This window comes from Mercenaria mercenaria, chromosome 13 (assembly GCF_021730395.1).
Source record: "Mercenaria mercenaria strain notata chromosome 13, MADL_Memer_1, whole genome shotgun sequence".
In the NCBI taxonomy this organism is placed as follows: domain Eukaryota; kingdom Metazoa; phylum Mollusca; class Bivalvia; order Venerida; family Veneridae; genus Mercenaria; species Mercenaria mercenaria.
Genome location: NC_069373.1, coordinates 62,310,287 through 62,334,141, shown reverse-complemented (window position 1 = coordinate 62,334,141; position 23,855 = coordinate 62,310,287). Strand labels below are relative to the sequence as shown.

The window sequence follows — 23,855 nt, the reverse complement described above, 5'->3', positions numbered from 1 at the left end:
CTAAGGGCTAATTTCATTGATAAGTTTACCTACTGCAATATAACTGAATATTTGCATGCAGAGAACACATCTCTTTGGGAATTGTAATTACAGGTTGTGTCCCTACTATCCTTAGCTGACATTTTAACTGTTCAGTTGAACTTTTAATGTGTTTGGTTTTTAAGCTGATGTTCAATTTATGGAAGAGTAATAAAAATAATATTCATTGTGGGACCTCTAACTCATTGTCAGGGTGTTGGCATTTTAGATTATTGATATTTTTCTTGCACAAAAAAATAATGGTGCATTGTGTTTATGTTATTTCTAAGTGATATATTTAATGCTAAAAGATGCTCTTGAGCCTGTTTCACAAAACTTTGTAGGATTTTTTTCCCACATACTTAGATCAATATAAAAACAATCTTACAAAAATATTCAGTATGTGTATAACCTAAACTACAAAATTTATATATCGCTTCCCCGCACCATACCATCCCAGATTCTAGAACGGAGGTAGCATTATTTTAGAAATTGAAAGTTGTTGTCCGTTAGTATTGACAGGTGCCACTCTTTATTTTACACCATATGATATTTGTAACCTGAAAATATCTAAATTGACCAAAATAACATGCAAAGTTTATCAATGGCACAGTGGCATAGTGATAGGTTCTCCGACTTTCGCACATGTTACCGTGGGTTCGATTTCAGTTCAGATTGTTTTCATTAAATCAATATAATGTCATTTTATTGATACTGGTTTTATTCTTACAACATTTATGGTAATAACTTGTATGTAGAAGAATGTCAAATACTTGTGCATTTCTTTCAATAAATGAACAATAAATCACGATAAGTGACAATATTCCTGCATTCTAAGTTTACAGAAGAAATTAAAAAAAAAATGATAATGAAAAAGGTCAAACAGGTGATTCGAACTTACAGTCCCGAGATTGGTAGCTGAACGTTTTGTCAGCACAACTTTATCTGCAAGTACGACCTGGCAGTAAAGAAATGTTTATATTTTATTTGGTTTTCAATATTTATGTTTTTATTTATGTTTGGGCACCGAATTTTTTTTTACGGAAGCATACGGAATATGCTTGAGTGCTCGTTAAATAATTTCGGACGATACTAAATAATCCTCAATAGACAAAATAATAAAATTAGTTAGGTTATTCAATTGGGGGAAAACCAAACCACCAGTCAAGAGTCAATTGAGGTGGAGATCCCCTGATAATAGTCATAACAATTAATCAGGCATCACCTTTAAATTAGACATAATAGTTATGTTAGCTACAGGCTTATTCCCAGGTGTATAATTTTACAGAGTGGGAGTTCAAAATGTATTTATATAATGTCTGAAATATCCAAACTTATTCCAAAAGTCAGATTTTAAAGATGCTATAGAAATCACTTTCACCTTTTACGAAATTGAAATCTATGGCCTGGCCTGGCCTGGCCTGGCCCGGCTCAGTCGAAAATTGGGCTCATCGGGCCAGGCCAGGCCAGGCCAGGCCAGGCCAGAGATTAGAATATGCCCAGTTGCTCTAAATGTCTGCAAAACTCTCGCGAATGTATTAAATTACCATGAGAATGTGTAAACATCTCTGCGAGTTGCGTGTGTCTAACTGATCTACATGTGTAAAGTTCAACGCTGAGTCAGATTTCGTAACTAATGTTCCCGTTTTGATCCATGTATATCATCTGACATCATAGTTTAAAAAGTTTAAAATTGAGCCAAAATGAAATTCTTGCGCCAGACCAATTTAGTTTGTTAAATGCATACTAATAACTACTCATTCCCTCGGTTTTTTTTTTTAATGCTTACTAAATAGTTTATTCACAATGATATTTATGCTCATTTATGTTATATGTCATTAAATATCTTAATTTTTTGTCGTATTTTTATGTATTTGTAAAACGCCATTGAATATGTTTTCCGTAAAAATAGGCGTTTAATCAAATAAAACAGTTTCAGTTTTCAGTTTCAGTTACAGGTCGGATGTTTTGGTTATTTTTATTTATTCAGACATAGATCTAGTTTAATAGAAGTGTCTGTTCAACCTATACTTAACAGCTACATCGTGTAAAATAAAATTGAAATTATGATTTTGTGTTAAACACAAATGTGTCCATTCAAGAAACGAGTTCATCGTTGGAAAGTATAATTGTGTTTTTTGCTGCGAAATATTAAAAAAAAAATCCGACATGTATTCAACGTCGCTTAAATGTCTACTACCAATGTCTGTTAGACGTTGTGGTTTCAACTTCTTTTCGACGTTGCATTTAGGTCGCTGAGGTCGCGACCTAAATCAAACCAATATCAAACGTCGATTCGACGTCTACTACCGACGTCTGTTAGACGTCGGGGTTTCAACGTCTTTAGGTCGACGACGTCGCGACCTAAATTCAACCAATATCCAACGTCGATTCGACGTCGATCGTATGCCTGCTGGGAATACTCCTTGGCACTGTTGATCGAAAGCAATGAATTACAGCTCTGCGTATTTTAATAAGTCCACTAAGTCCGGTCTTGACAGTATTTTTCCCATATGCTATAATGAACTGCAACAGAAACTATATTCAGGTGTATCACCGAGGTATCTGTAATGATAATAAAAAAAACTTACACATATATATTTTTGTTTGTTTTATTCCTGCTTGAATATCGCCTATCGAAAAATATGCCACACTATTCTAAGTATGTTAACAATACTGTTTCACTCTATCTTTGAATTGCTGTCATACGTTCATTATTACATATTTTTCTATTCTGTTTCTTGCATGTTCTAGCCAAAAGTCTGAACTTTGTGATCACAGCTGTTTTTATTCATTCACTTTAAAACCAAATTTACTATTTACGATCGCGCTGTATGAAATTTTACTGGTAATTTTATTTAAAACCTTCCGTTCTTATACAATTTTGCTTCACATTATGTTAATGTCTTATTATAAGATTTATGCAATAGTAATCAAGCAATATTTATTCTTCAGCGGTGCTGAAAGTTCGAAGCGATAATTTTAAGTAATATATATTATAAATATTTTGTCATCTCAATTTTGGAACTTTTGTCACTAATACATGTTTTCTCGTGGAACGCCTCATATATATGTGAACCGCGCCATGAGAAAACCAACATACCATACGCGCATTCTGGTCAGGATCAGGTTTTTCTAATTGCTTTGAAAGCAAACAGCATGGATCCGGCGCGGCTCATATATACTATGTTAATGTACTATGTTATATGCTAATTCTGATAAAATCAAAGTACTGATAGAACGGCTTGGAAATGGTACCAATTATTCTCTGACACTTGTTTCTTCCACAGAATTGTCAGAAATAGTGCCACTTCCGATGCCAGAATATTTTTCGGCCTGAGCGCAAACTGTGGAATGACCCGTTGTTACAGTATGTCTGTTTGTCTTGTCGGAACAACGCTGAAGGCAGTTTTGACTTTAACAAAGGTCTTGAAAGGCTTAGGTTAAATTCAATGGTCAGCTTAGATCAACTTAAAATTGGTGTCAACAGAGAAAAAATGTTGTTAAAAATGTTCCATTTGATACTTCGTTACACTACAGTCAACTTCAGGATCCTATAGCAAACGCTATTCTTTCAGAATATTCGGCGTCAAGGAAAGTAGCTCTTCACACAAGTCCGAGTGGAGACTGCCTCTTTAATGCCTTTTCCATTCAGCTTGTGGGTGACGAGTCGCGATCTGTAGAACTGCGATATAGATGTTGTGTAGAAATGGTGAACAATAGAGATCGGATGTTACGACATCGCCTTTTCCGGACATTATCTCCCATCACACCGGATTTTGACGAAGACTGTTTAAACTGTGCTAAGAAAAGTGAATGGGCATCCATGTGAAACATATTAGCATTGCCTAATCTGCTGAAAGTAAAAGTATCTGTTGTTTATCCAGCTGTGAACGGCACAGACAGCTATGATTTCAAACATATGAACCAGACTTTAAGACCACCGTTTGTGGATCCAGATAAACAAATATTTTCAGTGATGTCGAGTAGCATGAAGGCTCCACCAAAATGGGTTTGCCAAAGGTACTGGCACAAACTGGAAACCAAATCATTTCGTAGCTCTTGTCAATTCAAACTAGCCTGTTCATAAGATACGACTGCAAAATTACAGTCAAACAACAATGGACATCAGCAATTCGCTTGAATCTTCGATAACAATCAGTGAAGACGGGCCAGACAAAACAAGCTCAAAGCCAGATAAAGAATGTTCATACATTTCTGAAACTTCTGAGGATGATCAATATGGCAAAGTCTGTAAGGGAAGTTTACGAACTTCACCGGGTGTACAACACACCGACAAAATGCCACACGACATTCATTGATGGACACCTCAGAAAAAGAAGAAAATTCACACACCACTGAGTCTGAAGAACAAACTTACCGTGAAATAACTACCGAATTTGACACATCAGAAGACGTTCTAGCGTACAACCAGAGAGACTGTGCCCCGAATTTATCGAAAATACAGGAAAAACATTCTATTATTCACGAAGACAACTCAACGAGTATGCCACATTAGATAGTGAGCGGTCAAATATCATAACACATGACAACCTCGACACCAGTGATGACTCAGAAATTACATTAGATAACCTCAACACTAGTGGTGACTCGGAAATTGTCACAGAAGAATTTATTCCAGGCCCATTGAAGGTATTCATGGACATCGAAGAAACTCTCGATATCATGAAAGGACCTTAACACTCCATTAGAAAGCATTCCAATCGGGCGAAAAGATGGACGATTTTACGTTTTGAATAACAGTAAGAATGTTGAGAAACGAAAAGCTGGTCAAATATCTGATTTCTGGGATGATTGTGGTACGTGGAACAAGGCATCGACACCTAACACAGTTTACATGTACCGTAATAACAAATTGACATCTATATGCAAGAAAGGTTGTCATTATTGCTTTCAGAAAGTTGTGAAGGGCAAAAGTGAATATTTACCTATTGAGCCCCAACCAGATGAAGATGAAATAGTCAATGTTCGCCGCCTATATCAGGCGCTTAAAGCAAACTCAGAAGAAAAATAAAACGCGTTTAAGAGACGTGTAACATGGGTTGAAAAAAAGGAAACAACGCTCCCTGAGATACCAAATAGTATTGCTATTATAGAATACATTGGCAATTTCCCCGGTAGGATTTTCAATGCTTCGGTCAAGGACAGGGAAAACAATCATCTGTACATAAGAACATGGTACTAAAAAAACTTAAGACGCAATAAAAACACAGGCCAGTGAAAGAAGTAGAAAGAGAAATAAATCAACAAACGTCTGACTTGAAAAACATAGGAACGAGAAACACCTAAGAAATTTGAAAACTGCAATAAATACATCAGAAAAAAACAACAAAAGGCACAAACAACATCGCCGATCAGATTATTTGTGTTGAGGAAATGGCTAAAGATCACGAGTTCGTTCAAAGTGTATAACACATCAACGGCTACAAACACCCAGTAATAAGGTTATATACAGATCAACAAATAAACGACATTAAGCGTTTTTGTTGTAGGTATTTTGGTCGTGTTCTTGGAATGGACAAAACATACAACCTTGGGGAGTTCCACGTAACAGCGACAGTATATCAAGATTATTCAGTTTTAAAGAGATCAACAAAAAACCACCCGATTTGCTTTGGGCCCACATTCATTCACCAAAGTTCGACAACAAAAGCTTACCAATCATTCCTCCATGACATCGCAGACATTCTCACAGACAATGAAATATCGAATCTTACCATAAGCAGCGATGAAGAATTAGCGTTCAAGGGTGCTATAAAACGATGTTTTCATGGACGTACACACGTTCTATGTACACGACACTTGAAAGAAAATACCAATAGACACATGCAGTATGTAGTAGGATATCCAGAGTCGGGCCGTAATGCGATCCTAACAGCAATATATGGAAAAAATGGGCTGATAGAAAAAACTGACGAAGAAACCTTCTTATACAGGCTGACTCAACTCCGTTCACTGATCCAAGACAAAGATGACGGGGCTTGGGTGGAGCGCAGATTTTCAGACTACTTTGAAAACAAACTTCTTCTGCTTCTTATGGAACATGTTATAAAACCAGTCAATAACGGCAAAGTAAATGTCTCTTGGACTAACAACAATTGCGAAAATGCAAATCATGTCCTGAAAAGTGCTACACAACGGAAACTACAAAATATGCCTAAATTCATCAACATTCTATACGGCATCATCAAAGGTGACCGAGAGGAGAGGTATAGTGCGATACGAGACACGGGAAATTACAGACTACATGACAGATACGCCCACCATAGAGTTAACGTAAGTGCTTGGTCTCTTGTGTCTGAAGAAAACAAACATTGGCATGTCAAACGATTCCTCAACGACACAGGAAAAGATGATCAGAATACTGTTGTATCAACAAATTGCATGATGACAGCACAGAGAACGCCATCGGCTGGCCGTAAACCTGGACAGGTTAAAAGGAAAAGAGCTGAGATATCTAGGACTCCATCAGCGAAGAGGCGCCTTGTGGAAGAAAAATGAAATATAAAATTAACTAGCAACGCGAGAGTTTAATCAACTGAAGAAGATGCTACGCGATTGGTCGGAAAGGGAAGTCTTTTGACTTCACCGGGTGTTCTACACTCCGACTTGACAAATAAGATGAAGAGGGAAAATCAACACGGGCCATGCTTAGAGCGCCTCCTCGTTGGTTTGGCCTGGATGCATATCTTTTCCGCAGCCTTAACGTACTAAAACGTATTAGCGTCTGATGGCCCTTCACGCTTCCGTAGAAACAACATTTATTACACGAAACTTAATTTGAAAATATTTCTGAAGTGTCTAGGTCTGCAGCTCTCAAATACGGTTATATCTTACATCTGAGGCATATACTGACACTCTCAGACAGTATCAAAAATGACATTTTGAGCGATTTGATGAAGTTCCAAAATTATCAATGTACCCTTGGTCCGTTATGGACCCCTGTGGGATTTCTGTTTATCCAGAGCTCAAATACTTTTTCATAGATTAAAAGCTGACATGCTGTACTAAAGCCGAGCTAATTTCAATTCGTAATAAAGTGCTGAAAATTGGCTCCCCAGTAGAAAAAAAAAGTCCACGTGCATACATTTAGACGGGGTGACCCCTGCGCGTGAACCCTGACTATCTACGAATCAAAATGCGTCTTACGTTTTCAAGTTTAGCATTTCTACTTTCATTTTATTTTCTTCCGGAAATAGCTGAAGGTCGAGTGACGTCATTTTCTGTGTTGTCAAAAACATACATATACATGGCGAGGTTGCATGAATATGTATTTGCTGGCCTAAGGATACTTACTGTATCCTGTGGACAAATCGATCATGATCATTCGGTGTAAAATTTGTAAAAAAAAAAGTGTTTTTAAACAAATAAAGATGATCATGATTTTGATACATTTTGTATATCCATATGTAACAGAACGCTCTAATGTTTGATTTACTTTTTAGTTTCAAAACCATAAAAAATCAATAGTTGTTATTGAAAATTGACATGCAAACGTATATTTATATTCCTGATAAAAGCTTAAAAGGATTTTAAAAATTATTCATTACTTTAAATTTTATGACTTGATTTTGCATGTCACTGACCATCTGGGAAAATCAACACCCGTATATATTTTTCGTTTCTAATTAATACTAAGTATATTTTTTTCTTAAATTTGACATGCACACTAAGAAATATATTCTGAATAAAAGCTTAAAAGGATTTTTTTTTTAAATCATCACTTTAAATTTTATGTCTTGATTTGCCTGAAATTTCTGCGCATATAGAATCTGGCGAAATCAACACCCGTTTTTCGTTTCAAAACCACCTTGTATATAAGTATTTTTTTCTTGAAAATTGATATGCAAACTTAGAAATATCGTCTTAATAAAAGCCTAAAAAGATTTAAAAAGAAAATTCATCACTTTAAATTTCATGTCTCGATTTTACCTATCACTTGAGATTTCCGCGCATTCCGCGAAATCAAGACCCGTAAACGTTTTTCGCTTCAAGACCTCCCTAAATATAAATATTTTTCTTGAAAATTGACATGCACACGAAGATTTATATTTTTAATAAAAGCTTTAAAGGATTTTTGAAAATATTCATTAGTTTACATTTTATGTCTAGATTTCGCGAAATCTACTAAATTTCGCTATTCAGTCATATGACTGAATAGTGAAATCTAGTAGATACCGTTTGTACGAAAGCGTATAAATAGAAAAAGTGGAAACACAGGTCGCTCAACACAACAAAAACGAAAATGTTGCAGGCTCGGTTTGATTGAGTCTGTTCATGGACGGTATTGGAAATGCATGCTACCGTCCACGCCCTCAAGCCCCGGGTTGATTCATACGGCGGTGCACATGGAACCTTCAGTGCTACACTAGTGTGTAATTCCATGAAAAGCGGCGTATGGTCCCCAGTTAAAATAATGGGTTTGCCCTAAACTTGAAAACAATGAGCAGAACTAAACAAACTGGAATTTAGAAAGGGGATCTGAGGTTATGGAGCCTGCATAACACAGGAATTAACTGCCAAAAGACAAAATTAAAAAGCAGGCACCATATCCAAGGGGTGATTATACAATACCCAAAGCTATAAAAGCGGGAGTATTGGAACCACCCAGGCCGAAATGCTCATGTTCAGAAACTAAACAGTACCAATAACACGACATAAAAGTCGTGCTGAACGATCTGAGAAGATCGAAATATAACAGACCTGAATGAATGTACAGGGAGACTTTTTACGGCCGCCACACGGCACAAACAACGCTGCTGTGATGATAAATAGAAAAAGTGGAAACTCCACAGGTCAGCAAAAGAGGCAACAAACACCTTACTTAGAAAAAAACTCTTGTCCGTCACAAACTTAAATGTGTCGGTGTGATTCTAAACCCAATATGAAGACTAATTTAAATATTGACCATCAGTATAGTGACATCACACTAAAAAAAACACAAGTAATATATTTATACGGTGCAGTTAGATAGTCAAAACTGACTACTCCACTTATTCCAGTGTATCCAAAATGAAATTAAGTTTAGATACGAGATCTTTTTGAAGAGATGAGTCTAGGATAAGCTTATTATGTCTTCTATCATTTACAACCCAACTTCATATCCCTGTAAACTTGATCCAACGACGGAAAACCGTCAAAGGATAAGTGTTGTTGGGCCACTGTTGGCCCAACAATGATTTATAAGTATTGTAAATACAGCTGTTGGGCCAACGTTGAACCAACTTTAAATTTCAGTCAGAGATATCTCTGCACTGGTCCAATGTTGATTTTCAGGGAAAGACTTACACAGAGAAAATATCGTTGGCCCAACGTTGGCCCATTAGAAGTAATAATATAATAATTATATATTTTACAGGTCACTGTTTTATCACAAGCCACTACAGGTAAACACGTTGTGTAGGTGTAGCATGCAGTATTTAATCAAATACTTTTCTGCACTAATACGTAATCATTGTTTGGACTAATTACACTAAATATATCTGCAGCCGTAATGATATTTTTGAAATATTTCAAATCTACTACATTGTACCTGAAGAATCTAATTTTTGAAAAAAAAATATTGAAGAAAAAACTGCTATAACAAATACTTAATTTTGTACAGTCATAAAATGTTTACAATAAACCTGTTGAATATTCCAGAACATGAACTCTCGCTAACCAGAGTTATGTAAGAAATCCTAGAAAATGTGGTTAAGTTTACCCTCTAGGCGAGATTTCTGGCTGCATAGACATTTGAAGTAAAGGAAACTATAATACATGTGATATATCTAGATTTAACAAATATACTAGGTCTACTAGCTATAAACTATAAGTAGAATTTTTTGAATATTTTTTTATAAAGTTGTGTAATCTTATAGAGAATTTCTTTTTATAGCCTATATGCATGAAGTATCCATGTGACTTGAACACATGTTGAACACTTTTATTTAGAACTGGTGGATGGCACTGGTGTTGAGTATTTAATTCTGTAAATAAAATAACTCATATTCTCGTTAATTTTAACATATTTTTTCTCGGTTAAATACAGATAAAATAAATTCCATACATTTTACGCAACTCCAAGTGAATCTGTACAGTTATATTGTTATCAATTTGACGTAGATGGTTTAATCAACATTATGATTTTCGTTTTTTACAGGGTGCTGTTGAAGAGAGTAATAATAGAGTGCCTAGCACTGTAATGCACAGAAAATATAAAAAGCTGCAGTTTCAGTGAGAAAAGAAAACAATCAGACAGAACTTGGATATATAATGAGTTAAAATACAGACAGTAATTCATTTTAATAGGATTTAATCAGTGACTGGAAAAAGAAAAATAGTTAGATTTATAAAAGGCTGGAAGCAATATTTGACATGTTGCAGTGATGAAATATTCGGTTATATTTCTTCGGGAAACTTGCAAACAAACTTTAAATAAATGTTAGATTTCTTCTTGTTAAATGTTAAACAAAATCACAATTATTTGAAAATAAAATGTGTACTAAATAATATTAGTTTTTGTCTATTTTTTCAAATTCGTAATCGTTGTGATAGCGTTGGCATTCTTCTTTTGGCCAACCATGATAGACGATAAAAATGCTGTTAGCCCAATGGAGGGCCAACGATAAGTGTAGGATACCCGTCGTTGGACCAACGTTGCGCCAGTCTGCAGCTGGCCCAACGTTGGGCCAACGCCTGCCTGCTGTCTGGCACGTACAATATCTTCGTCGAGGATTGAGCCTAAAGGAAATAATATTATATTGTCAAATTATAAAAATAAAACAAGGCACTGAAATGTCAGACTGCTAACTTCTAATTCAAGTCTTGATTTTTTTTCTTGTATCGCAAACAAACAATATTAAATCGAGTCAGGTTAATAAATTCAAGTCTAGTCCGCGGAAATCGATTAACTCATGTTTGGCGTATGGTCAATCGAACACAGCCGAAAGTTAAAGATGGCTGCAGAAAACAACAACTGTGTTGTACTTAGTTTTAATGACAGTTTAATTCATCAATCAGACGTTGATTTACTTGATGGTCCTTTCTGGATTAATGATAACCTTATAAGTTTTTGTTTTGAGTAAGTGTAGCGTGCATTTTCTTTTGCTGTATTCGGAAACTTTCCGTTCTTTTTTGTAAACTTGACCGAGATTTCACCAACCAAAATTTGACGAGTTGTCAGGCCAAGGGCATAATTTTATGACGTTGAAGGACCAGTTTCAGTGAACATAATGAATGCATTGGTGATAGATTGAATATACACAGTACAATCAACATTTGATATTGTCCATCTTGGATGGTACATTCAGTTTGATATTTCGGAGATTTTTTTCTCTCCAAAACCACAAGTTTGCATGTGCATTTATCATGTGCTAAATTGATACTGTAGATTAACTCTGTTTCAGTAATGTTTTCTGAAGTAGCATTACTGGTTGGTGAGATAACCTTGCAGCATAGATTATTTCATGGACACTAGTCTTGGGAGTCAGCACACCTCCCCCTCCCATGCCGCCCCTGACAACCCTCAGTCAATATATTTTTGTTTTTTAAAACAAACTGATAGATATGGCACAAAATGTGCACCTCTGCACAAGTGTGTCCATTTGTTTTGAATGCTAACATTTTGCCAAAATTTCATATAGCGTTTCTTTCTTGAAAGTTGACTTGTTATCTCAAGTCATAAGGAACAAAATTATTTTGATTGGCTGTTAACCAATCAGTCATAAAGCACCAAGCACCAAATTTAAGTCTGCCCCAAGGCAGTGCAACAGCTGCTGCAGATCAAAGATCCATAAATCACAATGTTCTGATTGATAAGGGCAATATGACATAAGATTATGTAATTACTTAGGATCTACTAATTAGTTAGTAGAGTCAGTGTACCCGGTTTCGCCCACATTTCCTAAGAATTCTTTCCTATTTAGTCAAAAATGATTAAATTTGAATTTACCTCTACATGCTTTAATAAATACACTTATTTTGGTTTAAAACACCCTTACTTTCCTTTCCCACTTCAATGACGTCATACCTCTTGGTGAACTTGATTCGGATAACATATTTTGACCAGTTTTTGCATTTAAGTGTACCCGGTTTCGCACACCATGCTATTTATAGAATTCAGTGATAGTAATGCATTTACCCAAAAGAAAAATTTCAATTAACTTTTTAAGTATTTATTCTATTCAATTTAAACATGTATTTTCCAATAAAACATCTGAAAGTGAAATTAAAAAGCAGTTATGAAAGTGAATATAGGGACCAAACCCTGTTTTTACTGCTTAAAGCAGAAAAGGCTAAAACAGCTGAATACATGAAACAAAAATAAACAATAGAAGCTGCTGAATCACAAAAGACCCCAACAAGTCTTGTCATTCGATTAAGTTCTCTGTTTTAATAAAAACGTAAAGCAAACAATCAAGTTGAAGTCATTTTGCAGGTTGGGAGAACTTCAATATCTGTTGAAATATTTTTCATTTCGGTAAAGTAATAGGTAAATACCTACATGTATGAAGGAAAAGTGATTTTTCAATTTATTTTACACCTTGTTGTTGTTTGCTTAGTCATTATTTTCATAAAATTTAATATTTTTCAGCTAACCTACTGGCCTCCATTAGTATTGTTATTGTTTTCGTCTGCACTTACCAGAACGAGGCTCAAGCGGGGATGGACCCCTTGTGTCAATTTGGGAGACAATCAAAATCCCCTTGATCAAAATCCCCTTCGCTGAAAAATGACAGGGTGTAACAAAATCCCCTTCATACTTTTGCAGGGGGTATCATAATCCTCTCTGTGATTTTTACTTATTTCATTAAGTTCAAATACATCTATATACGATTTAAAAGTCTATTGCATAAAACACGTAAATACAATGCCTTTAGCAAACATAATATAATTTGGAGCACTGATATCTATATATCTATAATAGAACCATATTGTGTTCTCAATTACAAAAAAAACACTATCTGTAATTTTTAAGGTATTATCAAAATTATAAATGGCAGGTTAGCTTGTTTTTCAGTATAGTAGTAGTTACTTTAAACCTAAAAATAATCTAAAACATTATAATATTTATAATAGAATCAATTAACTGTTGTCATGAAATCCATTAATACGCACTCTAAATGTATCATAATTAAATGTCTAGAAAGATGCCAGAACAATATAATAATCAGGAAATGTGTAATAGTGATGCTCCTCACCCTAAAAAAATACACATTAAAGATACTTTAATTAGTACAAATTCATCATTATCTACCCAATAGAGTATCCTGTTATACTTTTAATATTCCTATTTGAAAATCAGATGATGACCGAATGGTTATCACAAATTAATTAATGGTAACATGTACATATCTTAAAAGAAGTTGACTGTATATTTCTAACTCATGCCAGTAAAACTCACACCTGTAACCCAGTTCTTAAAATATAAGTTTAAAACAAGCAAAAGCAACAGTTCTGACTGAAACAGTAAATTATCATGCAGTTATCTCACATAAATTTTGATGCTGTAGTCTATTTTGATTGGCTGTTAGCTAGGACCAATCAGTCATAAAGCACCAAAGTCCGCCCTTAGGCAGTGCAGCTGCAGATCAAAGATCCATAAATCACAATGTTCTGACTGATAAGGGCAATATGACATAAGATTATGTAATTACTTATGTAATTAATTAGGATCTACTAATTAGTTAGTATACAAAAGCACAGGTTCAAAAGAAATTTCTATTTGGAGAAAATGTTTTAAGAAAATTACAAGTCTTTGAAGAATTCCTATATATAAATTCACTCAGGCAATGTCAATTGATTCTTAATTTTCAGTCATAATATTAGGGAAGCAAGAAAAGTACAACAGAAATAACAAAAAGCCACTCACCTTACTAAGACTCTTTTAAACTAGTGAAATATGCACCAAAGAAAACGTCCAAGCAGTGTAAATGCGGCAAAAATACAACGACAGTGGGGGGGGTGTGTAATAGTCAAAACATTCAGTGGAGTCTTTTGCAATAATAATTATTAATTAATTAATACCTTTAACAACTAAATTAAAATTTATGTGACTTACCTTGAAATTTTCAGTAACAACACCTCAACTTCCTCGAAAACTTCATCCGCATGTTTATGCACAGCAACAACATCTTGAATAAGAATGCCGCGCGAGTAAAGCATAAAATAAGAATGCCATGTGATCAAGCATAAAATAGTTGTATAAACTCATTCCTCCTACATGAAAAAAGGACAAAATCATTCTTCAATACTGCAGTAACCAAATACTGCAGTAACCAAAGTCATAGAGTAAGTAACCTTGGTAACCAAAGGAATATAATGGGCTGTAAATGGACACTGTGCACTGACACTAAAAGAGTACAATAACCAAAGGAATATAGTAAGTAACCCCAGTAACCAAATGCATATAGTAGGTTACAAATGGACACACTTGTGCAGAGGTGCACATTTTGGGCCATATATGCAAACTGAGCACATGACTTCTGTTACCATTTCAACATGTTTGAAAAATTCCCATACTCTATCAACGCTCAAAAAACTAAAGACAGCTTACTTCGCAATGTAAACACGATTTTCTTGTCCAAGGAATAGGAGAATAGATCCCAGCTTGATGTCAAATTTACTACACAGAGCCGGGACACAGACGATATCGTTTAACATACTTATAATAGTGTGGCATATTTTTCGATAGGCGATATTCAATAGGTAGGTAGTTAGACAAATATATTACTACGTAGCGCAGCAGGAATTAAACAAACAAAAATATATATGTGTAAGTTTTTTTTATTATTATTACAGATACCTCGGTGATACACCTGAATATAGTTTCTGTTGCAGTTCATTATAGCATATGGGAAAAATACTGTCAAGACCGGACTTAGTGGACTTATTAAAATACGCAGAGCTGTAATTCATTGCTTTCGATCAACAGTGCCAAGGAGTATTCCCAGCAGGCATACGACGTCGAATCGACGTTGGATATTGGTTGAATTTAGGTCGCAACGTCGTCGACCTAAAGACGTTGAAACCCCGACGTCTAACAGACGTCGGTAGTAGACGTCGAATCGACGTTTGATATTGGTTTGATTTAGGTCGCGACCTCAGCGACCTAAATGCAACGTCGAAAAGAAGTTGAAACCACGACGTCTAACAGACATTGGTAGTAGACATTTAAGCGACGTTGAATACATGTCGGATTTTTTTTTAATATTTCGCAGCAAAAAACACAATTATACTTTCCAACGATGAACTCGTTTCTTGAATGGACACATTTGTGTTTAACACAAAATCATAATTTCAATTTTATTTTACACGATTTAGCTGTTAAGTATAGGTTGAACAGACACTTCTATTAAACTAGATATATGTCTGAATAAATAAAAATAACCAAAACATCCGACCTGTAACTGAAACTGAAAACTGAAACTGTTTTATTTGATTAAACGCCTATTTTTTACGGAAAACATATTCAATGGCGTTTTACAAATACATAAAAATACGACAAAAAATTAAGATATTTAATGACATATAACATAAATGAGCATAAATATCATTGTGAATAAACTATTAAGTAAGCATTAAAAAAAAAAAAAAAAAACCGAGGGAATGAGTAGTTATTAGTATGCATTTAACAAACTAAATTGGTCTGGCGCAAGAATTTCATCTTGGCTCAATTTTAAACTTTTTAAACTATGATGTCAGATGATATACATGGATCAAAACGGGAACATTAGTTACGAAATCTGACTCAGCGTTGAACTTTACACATGTAGCTCAGTTAGACACACGCAACTCGCAGAGATGTTTACACATTCTCATGGTAATTTAATACATTCGCGAGAGTTTTGCAGACATTTAGAGCAACTGTATGGATTAATATTCAACACGATTTGTAGAAAGTAAGTATTTCAAGATTTATATCAAAAAGTATTTGACTTATCATATCAATTATTATCCGCCTTAGAAAATTCATACAATTCGTAAGAACATGAAACTTACTATAAAATAAAACTTATAAACATACTTGATAGAAGAGTTAACACTGAATATAAATTATGTTTAAAATTTAAACTTTCAGAATGTCTTTGAAGTAACTGAACATTCACATTTTTAGCCTACCATCATCATCAGATGGTGGGCTATTCAAATCACTCTGCGTCCGTGGTCCGTCGTCCGTCCTTCCGTCCGTTAACAATTTCTCGTTATCGCATCTCCTCAGAAACTACCAGGGGGATTTTGACCAAACTTTGTCAGAATGATGTATTGGTACCCTAGTTTTGTCCCCCTGAAAATCAGACTGGTTCAACAATTTTTGAGTGGTTATGGCCCTTTGTTTATTTCTATAATTGACATAGATTTATATATAGGGAAAAACTTTAAAAATCTTCTTGTTCAAATCAACAGGGCCTAGGGCTTTCATATTTGGTATGAAGCATCATCTAGTGGTCCTCTACCAAGATGATTCAAATTATTTTCCTGGGGTCTAATATGGCCCCGCCCCGGGGGTCACATGGTTTACATAGATTTATATAGGGAAAAACTTTGAAAAACCTCTTGTCCAAAACCACAAGGCATAGGGCTTTGATATTTTGTATGTGACATCATCTAGTGGTCTTCTACTAAGATTGTTCGAATTATCCCCTTAGGGTCAAATATGGCCCCACCCCGGGGGTCACATGGTTTATATAGACTTATATAGGGACAAACTTTGAAAATCTTCTTGTCCAAACCACAAAGCCTAGGGCTTTGATATTTGTAATGTAGCATCATCTAGTGGTTCTCTACCAAGTTTGTTCAAATTATCCCCCTAGTGTCAAATATGGTCCCACCCCGGGGGTCACATGGTTCATATAGACTTATATAGGGAAAAGCTTTTAAAATCTTCTTGTCAATAACCTACAACATTCAAATTTGGACCACATGTATGGTTTTGAGTGGCAAGATGAACCTTGACATGAGTTGACCTTGATTTTGACCTGGTGACCTACTTTCACATTTCAGTAGCTACAGGCTTCGAATTTGGACCAAATGCTTAGATTTGTGCACCGAAAAAACTTTGACCTTGACATTGACCTAGTGACCTACTTTCACATTTTTGAAGGTACAGACTTCAAATTTGGACCACATGCGTAGTTTCGTGTTCCGAAATGAAATTTGGCCTTGATTTTGACCTAGTGACCTACTTTCACATTTTTGAAGGTACAGACTTCAAATTTGGACCACATGCGTAGTTTCGTGTTCCGAAATGAAATTTGGCCTTGATTTTGACCTAGTGACCTACTTTCACATTTCTCAAGCTACAGCCTTCAAATTTGGACCACATGCATAGTTTTGTTTACCGAAACAAACTTTGACCTTGGCATTGACCTAGTGACCTACTTTCACACTTTTGAAGGTACAGGCTTCAAAATTGGAGCACATGCATAGATCTGTGTTCCGAAATAAAATTTGACCTTGATTTTGACCTAGTGACATACTTTCACATTTCACAAGCTACAGCCTTCAAATTTGGACCATTTGCATAGTTTTGTGTACCGAAATGAACTTTGACCTTAAGTTTGACCTAGTGACTTACTTTCACATTTCTGTAGCTACAGGCTTCAAATTTAGACCACATGCATAGGATTGTGTACCGAAACAAACTTTGACCTTGACATTGACCTAGTGACCTACTTTCACATTTTTGAAGGTACAGGCTTCAAATTTGGACCACATGCATAGATTTGTGTTCTGAAATAAAATTTGACCTTGATTTTGACCTAGTGACCTTCTTTCACATTTCTCAAGCTACAGCCTTCAAATTTTGACCACTTGCATAGTTTTGTGTACCGAAATGAACTTTGACCTTAAGATTGACCTAGTGACCTACTTTCACATTTCTCAAGCTACAGCTTTTGAATTTGGACCACATGCACAGTGTTGTGTACGGAAATGAAATTTGACCTTGAGCTAGTCAATAAGTCTTGAAATTTGAAACACTCAAAAATGGCACATTGGTGGGTGCCAAGATCACTCTGTGATCTCTTGTATATATTTCAGATGAAGTTTGCACTGATAATTGTAATGATTTTGAGAGATTCAACAATCAAAGCAGAAAGTTCTCCACTGACTACAACGAATTTATGTTGACCTTATTTATCATGACGATTGATGTCGATTGAAAAGAATTTTAATGTTACATTATAAATAAAATGATATATCCTTTCCGCAGCCTTAACGTACTAAAACGTATTAGCGTTTGATGGCCCTTTCACGCTTCCATAGAAACAACATTTATTACACGAAACTTATTTTGAAAATATTTCTGAAATGACTAGGTCTGCAGCTCTCAAATACGGTTATATCTTACATCTGAGGCATATACTGACACTCTCAGACAACATCAAAAATGACATTTTGAGCGATTTGATGAAGTTCCAAAATTATCAATGTACCCTTGGTCCGTTACGGACCCCTGTGGGATTTCTGTTTATCCAGAGCTCCAATATTTTTTCATAGATTAAAAGCTGACATGCTGTTCTAAAGCCCAGTTAATTTCAATTCGTAATAAAGTGGTGAAAATTGGCTCCCCAATAGCAAAAAAATAAAAAATAAATAAAAAGAAGTCCACGCGCATACATTTAGACGGGGTGACCCCTGCGCGTGACCCCTGACTATCTATGAATCAAAATGCGGCTTTCGTTTTCAAGTTTAGCATTTCTACTTTCATTTTATTTACTTCCGGAAAAAGCTGAAGGTCGAGTGACATCATTTTCTGTGTTGTCAAAAACATACATATGCCTGGCGAGACTGCATAAATATGTGCTGGCCGTCCTAAGGTTATAAGGATGAAATGATTAATGTTGTTTCTTGGAAAGAAAACTGATATTATAAATATCAAAAATATGACGTCTAAACAACGTTAAATTTTCAAGTTTCAAGTTTATTCATTTAGTCATGGCATCTTACATGCATGAGACTATAACAGTATAACATAACAAATAAAACATCAGTGTGGAATGCATATAGTTGGTTGTTATAAAGTTCATAATCGGAATAAGTAAGTTTTACAATAGTTGCAAATACTTATATTTACTTTAATGACTAGAAAGGTAACATTTGACAGTAAGTAGAATATACATATGGATACTACTTACAATACTCTGAATGACTAGAGAAAAAGAATATATATAGTTTTACAAGCAACTGACAGGGATTTAGACATAATAAGCGTTAACAAGTCTAAAATTATGAGGATATGCCGAAATATGTTTTACACGGAGAATGAGTTATATGAAATAAGGTTTAACAAAGTGTAACATCTAGCTAGGTAAAACACGACATAATGGATTTACAAAACAGAGCAAGTTTAATAAGTGAATGTTTGTCATTGCTATTCATAAGCTTCTCGAATTTGTAGGTATTTGGATTATTTAAATAATGCTGTTCCAAATATTTAGTTCTGACATTTACAAATAACTGACATTCCATAACGTAATGATATTCGTCACCGAGACATTTATTCGAACAAAAACCACACAGTCGCTGTTCTCTTTCAGAAAACCGACGTTTGAATCGACGTCAGACTTTGACGTCTAAAAAACTTACATTTTCACCAAAATGCAACGTTGAATCGACGTCCGTATCCGACGTCGAATGCCCACAGGGTTGTCACACGTAAATGAATAAATGAATCGTTGTGCAGAAAGTTTTTAAAAAAATGTGTCTGTATATATTTGTCTTTCATGATTTTTGCATAAGTACTAGGATCTATTTATGGCTTTGATTGTAATAAAAAAAATCATGGCATGCAATTTGTGTGTTGTGTTGTATATTGCCGTCGCGGGCATTGCACGTAACACAGTCCCACAGCAACACGGTCCAATTATTTTCACACCTTCTTTAATTGATTTTAATACCGGATTATTATGAAAATAAGTAATAACTTTAAAACCCAACTTAGATTTAATATCGGAATAATGCATAAAGATACACCCGTATACGCTTTCTTTTCAAAACCATACTAAATATTATTCTTTTTTCTTGAAACTTAAAACAGACAAGTAGAAAAATATTCCTAAAAAAAGCTCAAAAGGATTTTTAAAATAATATTCCTTCCTTAAAATTTTAAGATTTGATTTTGCCTCACAGATGAGATTTCAGCGTATATAAAATCTGGCAAAATCAACATATCCGTATAAGTTTTTCGTTTATTAATCATACTAAATATAAATATTTATTTCCTGAAAATTGAAATGCACAGATAGAAATGTCCCCACACAACCTATTTTCAAACACAACCTATTTTCAACCACCTAGGACTTTGTATGATAAAAATCTTTACAAGCCAAATTTATCAGTTGTGATTGTTTCACTGTTTACAGCAGAGACAGAACATGTTAGGAACCTATTCGCCTTCAGTTTTGGTACTTAGAAAATTATATAAATTCCATTTATGTAGCAGTACTATGTTTTCATGAGGTTTTTCTAATTACTAAAAAACCTGCATCTTTCCTTGTCTACTACCTATTCTTGCTTAAGCCAATATCAGTATTTATATATCTTTTGCATTAAATGTTTATTGCTTAACACATGCTTACTGCCAGAATTGTGAAGCATATTATTATTAAATTATTTTGACAATGCAATCATGATGCCTGTCCTTGCAACATTTTTTCAATTTTCTAAGCAATTTGAAATATTTGGAGTGTCAAAAGCTTAGCGATTATATAATACATTGTCATATTTGACAGCTATCAATGTAGCAGATGTGACACCCTGGTTCTCTTGAGTAATTGAGCACATGATATAGTTCTTTAGATAATGCACTAACTTTTGGCTGCCATTTACTTTACCCTAGCCCCTGTAATTTAGGTGCCAATTTAGTATACCTACAGTATATTGATCTGCCATGTTGGTTTTAATGTTTGTTGCCAGACTTGAATTTTGTGTGTATTATGTTTGCCATGTTGCAATGAAACAACAGTGAAAGTTTAGTGCTGTTTCATTTTGATGGAAGGAAAATACCACCTGTGTTCGAATTTAGGTTGTAAATTTTCAGCATGACTTCCTACTGATGGCTTTCAAAATCATCCTGCCAGAGATTCGATCAGTTAAAAACTTGAAACTTAAATGGTATGTTTTATAGCACTTATGCTGATAGAAAGTGTTAGGCAATAAACCAAAGATTTGGACTTGCATTTGTACAAAACTGCACAGAAAACTGGTTAAGCGGTTGAAAACTGGTTGTGCCGGGATATATTCTTGATAAAAGCTGAAAAGGATTTTTAAAAAATATCCATCACTTTAAATTTTATGTCTTGATTTTACCTGTCACTTGAGATTACCTCCATGAGATTTCCGCGCATGTAGAATCGGGCAAAATCAAGACCCGTATAAGTTTTTCGCTTCAAAACCACCCTGAATATGAATATTTTTTCTTGAAAATTGACATGCACACGTAGATTTATATTTTTAATAAAAGCTTGAAAGTTTTTTTAAAAATATTCATTAATTTACATTTTATGTCTAGATTTCGCTAATTTGATTAGATTTTGCGAAATCTACTAGATTTCGCTATTCAGTCATACCGTGACTTTAGTGATGTTGCCGTTCCCTGATTTTGAGAAATGTCCACTTGCAGATTTTTTTTTTTTTTGTATTTGGGCCTTTTTCAAGGTTTTAGCATGAAGTGTATATTTCAAGGTTAGGTCTATATAAGGGTTACGAATTCTAGAAATAATGTAAGACCTGGCGCTAGCGTTCCCCATAGACTCCTGTTATGATATTTGCGCGAGCTTCTATTTTTTCAAATTTCTACAAAATAATAATGAACACGACCCTCCTTTCAGCCGAATTTTCTATAAGTATGTTCTGTAAGAGTTTTTATCAAATTCTATATTCTGTATTGTAGAATCCTGGTAGAATTAAAAATAATTCGCATTGTGCAGAAGTGTCGACCACGCTAACATTTGGGTAAATGTTCGACTTCGGTTTAAATTTTGTGCATTGGGGTAATTTTATCTACATCTACATCTACATCTACATCTTTCACCCAACCGTCGATTTCCGACTATCACTGGGCGGCGCTGTCAGAGAAACAGTTGTTAAAGAACTGATATGTTACAATGTTAAAAGAATAAAAGCTAAAAAAGACAGTATGCTACAGTTAAAATGGGACAGAGGCAACAGAATTACATACTGATCACCGCCAGCCTCTCTCTAAAGATACTGAGACTGGGGCTAGATTTAACATGAGTTGGTAGGGAGTTCCAGAGTCGGATGGTCCTAGGGAAGTAGGAGTTAGAAAAGTACTGAGTGTGAGACATGGGGATTAAGTAATTTAGGTTTCTAGTTGGAATAAGATGAGATTGGTCGACTGCAACTGTCTGGGTCCTTATTTTATAAAACATTACTAATGAATTGTGTAACATTCTATATTGGAGTGTATTCCATTCTAAGGTTTTCAGCATTTGTGTAACACTACTGGTGTAACTGTAGTCATACATGACGTACCTAGCAGCTGACCTTTGGACATTTTCGACTTTGCTAGTGAGGGTTTTTTGCCAAGGATGCCAGACGCTTGAACAGTACTCAAGTTGAGGGCGGACATAGGTGTTATAGGCAGCAATTTTGACCTTTTTATTATCAGTTTTGACATTTCGTTGTATGAAGCGAAGAGTGGAAGTTGCTTTGGAAGTGATACTGTCAATGTGTTTGGACCAGTTTAGATCTTTGGAAATGGTTATGCCTAAGTATTTAGCTGCCTCACAAGTTTTTAACTCTATGTTGTGAAGTTTGTAGGGGTAGACTACAGGATTTTTCTTTCTAAAAATTCTAAGGACTTCACACTTGTCCGGGTTGAACTCCATGGACCATGTCTTCTCCCAGGTTTCTAAGCTAATCAGGTCTTGTTGCAGAGATATACTATCTGAAATGGAGTTGATGGTAAGGTATATTATGGTGTCATCTGCAAACATTCTTGCGTTACATTTGACGGAATCTGGTAAGTCATTGATATATACCAGGAAGAGACATGGCCCAAGAACAGACCCCTGGGGAACTCCAGACAGTACAGGAAGTTCACTGGAAAAATGACCATCAACAGCGACTTTCTGGGAGCGGTTGGACAGGAAAGATTTGACCCATTTGGTAATTTGTGGGTTGACACCAAGGCTTTGTAGTTTATAAATTAGTCTAATGTGATCGACCTTGTCAAACGCCTTGGAGAAGTCCATGACAATAACATCTGTTTGTTGACCCTGTTCAGTGTTATTGTAAAGTTCCTGAGTGAAATTAATGAGCTGAGTCTCACAACTGTGACCTGATCTAAAGCCGTGCTGGAACTGGCTAAGTAGCTTATGCTTGTCAAAATAGGTCATAAGATTGGAAACAACAATGTGTTCAAGGAGTTTGGAAGCAATGCAAGTTAGGGAAATTGGGCGATAGTTACTAGGTTTAGACTTGGGACCTTTTTTAAATACGGGGGCTACGGTGGCTTTTTTCCAATCACTGGGTACTAGGCCAGATTCCAGAGATAACCTGTATATATGGGCAAGTACAGGAGCAATTTCATGGTGGAGTTCTTTTAGGATGCGTGGGGATAATTCATCAGGTCCTGAGGCTTTATGTGGGGATAGGCCATAGAGCAGTTTTTCCACACCTTCAGTGGTGACCTGGATCTTATTCATCATGGAGACTGGGGATGAGAGGACGTTGGAACATATATGCTTCAGACTAAGGGGCTGGGGAGGGGAAAAGACAGATTCAAATTGTTTGTTTAAGATAGTAGCCTTTTGGATGGGGTCTGTGTAGGTAAGACCATCTGATTTAAGGGGGGCAATGCCGACATTTTC

The 23,855-nt window shown here is 35.3% G+C and overlaps 1 protein-coding gene across 1 annotated transcript in view; it reads left to right on the top strand.

The window, feature by feature from the left end:
* Positions 1–21,845: 21,845 nt before the first annotated feature.
* LOC123528738 (conserved oligomeric Golgi complex subunit 6-like) overlaps positions 21,846–23,855 on the top strand; it is a 43,365-nt gene continuing 41,355 nt past the window's right edge. Inside the window, exon 1 of the mRNA XM_053522037.1 lies at positions 21,846–21,866. The gene's annotated coding sequence lies outside the window, so the exon portion shown is untranslated. The remainder of the gene's footprint in view (positions 21,867–23,855) is intronic.